We start from the raw sequence: 2,500 nt of genomic DNA, 5'->3' as shown, positions 1-2,500 counted from the left end.
CCGGGCGGGGGTGGGCCTTCGCCCGGCCCGCGGAGTCCGATTGAGCGCCGCCCGGGTCGGGCGGGCCCGCTCCGTTGAGCGCACGGAGGTTGAGATAGAAAATATTGCAACACGCGGAGCTCCAGGGCGGGGGGGGCCCTCGCCCGGCCCGCGGAGTCCGATTGAACACCCCCAGGTCGGGCGGGCTCGCTCTGTTTGAGCGCACGGAGGGTTGACATAGAAAATATTGCAACTCGCGGGAGCTCCAGGGCGGGGTGGGCCCTTCGCCCGGCCCGCGGAGTCCGATTGAAGCAGCCGCCCCAGGGTCGGGCGGGCCCGCTCCGTTGAGCGCACGGAGGTTGAGATAGAAAATATTGCAACACGCGGAGCTCCAGGCGGGGGGGCCCTCGCCCGGCCCGCGGAGTCCGATTGAACACCCCCCAGGTCGGGCGGGCTCGCTCTGTTGAGCGCACGGAGGTTGACATAGAAAATATTGCAACACCGCGGAGCTCCAGGCGGGGGGGGCCCTCGCCCGGCCCGCGGAGTCCGATTGAACACCCCCCAGGTCGGGCGGGCTCGCTCTGTTGAGCGCACGGAGGTTGAGATAGAAAATATTGCAACACGCGGAGCTCCAGGCGGGGGGGGCCCTCGCCCGGCCCGCGGAGTCCGATTGAACACCCCCCAGGTCGGGCGGGGCTCGCTCTGTGAGCGCACGGAGGTTGACATAGAAAAATATTGCAACACGCGGAGCTCCAGGCGGGGGGGGCCCTCGCCCGGCCCGCGGAGTCCGATTGAACACCCCCCAGGTCGGGCGGGCTCGCTCTGTTGAGCGCACGGAGGTTGAGATAGAAAATATTGCAACACGCGGAGCTCCAGGCGGGGGGGGCCCTCGCCCGGCCCGCGGAGTCCGATTGAACACCCCCCAGGTCGGGCGGGCTCGCTCTGTTGAGCGCACGGAGGTTGACATAGAAAATATTGCAACACGCGGAGCTCCAGGCGGGGGGGGCCCTCGCCCGGCCCGCGGAGTCCGATTGAACACCCCCCCAGTCGGGCGGGCTCGCTCTGTTGAGCGCACGGAGGTTGAGATAGAAAATATTGCAACACGCGGTGCTCCAGGCGGGGGGGGCCCTCGCCCGGCCCGCGGAGTCCGATTGAACACCCCCCAGGTCGGGCAGGCTCGCTCTGTTGAGCGCATGGAGGTTGACATAGAAAATAATCCAACACGCGGAGCTCCAGGCGGGGGGGCCCTCGCCCGGCCGCGGAGTCCGATTGAACACCCCCCAGGTCGGGCAGGCTCGCTCTGTTGAGCGCATGGAGGTTGACATAGAAAATAATCCAACACGTGGAGCTCCAGGCGGGGGGGCCCTCGCCCGGCCCGCGGAGTCCGATTGAACACCCCCCAGGTCGGGCAGGCTCGCTCTGTTGAGCGCATGGAGGTTGACATAGAAAATAATCCAACACGTGGAGCTCCAGGCGGGGGGGCCCTCGCCCGGCCCGCGGAGTCCGATTGAACACCCCCCAGGTCGGGCAGGCTCGCTCTGTTGAGCGCATGGAGGTTGACATAGAAAATAATCCAACACGTGGAGCTCCAGGCGGGGGGGCCCTCGCCCGGCCCGCGGAGTCCGATTGAACACCCCCCAGGTCGGGCAGGCTCGCTCTGTTGAGCGCATGGAGGTTGACATAGAAAATAATCCAACACGTGGAGCTCCAGGCGGGGGGGCCCTCTCCCCCCCCGGTGAGTCCGCTCACAGTGCCCCTATGTCGGGCAGGCTCATTGCAATGTGCGCATGGAGGTTGACTTAGAAAATATTTGAGAGTGACATGAGCTCCAGGCAGACACCGACTCATCGCCCGTGGGGTGTCCGACGAGCCCTCACCAATCTTGGATTAATGTTTGGCGAGGCTCCCCTGATCAGCTCTGGAGGTGGCAAGTTCTGAAAAAGTGGTTTCTGAAAATGTGCCCCTTGTATTTTGTGAAACCAGGGGTAACCTAGCGAGTAGGCAAACTCATCCCCTGACTGGGGGGGATCAACTTTTACCTACTACAGCGCCCCTAATGGCCAAAAGTGGTACTGCTCCCCCTGTAGCCTAACCCATTGAAATGAATGGGAAAAATTAATTTAGGCTACCAGGGCTTTGGGCTACCAGGGCTTTGGGCTACCAGGGCTTTGGGCTACCAGGGCTTTTTGCTACCAGGGCTGTGGGCTACCAGGGCTTTGGGCTACCAGGGCTGAGGGCTACCAGGGCTATTATAGGCGGCCACCACTGCACTAGTGGCAGCCCGGGGAAGGTGCCTGTTGCTCGGATATGCTTTTACGCACGTCGGCCTCTGCGCCCTGGAGCTTTTTTATGCTACCAGGGCTATTATAGGCGGCCACCACTGCACTAGTGGCAGCCCGGGGAAGGTGCCTGTTGCTCGGATATGCTTTTACGCACGTCGGCCTCTGCGCCCTGGAGCTTTTTTATGCTACCAGGGCTATTATAGGCGGCCACCACTGCACTAGTGGCAGCCCGGGGAAGG

The sequence above is a fragment of the Filicampus tigris genome, unplaced genomic scaffold, assembly GCF_054856515.1.
Source record: "Filicampus tigris isolate MCC_2025a unplaced genomic scaffold, RoL_Ftig_1.0 HiC_scaffold_41, whole genome shotgun sequence".
Classification (NCBI taxonomy): Eukaryota; Metazoa; Chordata; class Actinopteri; order Syngnathiformes; family Syngnathidae; genus Filicampus; species Filicampus tigris.
This window is presented reverse-complemented; position numbering follows the sequence as displayed.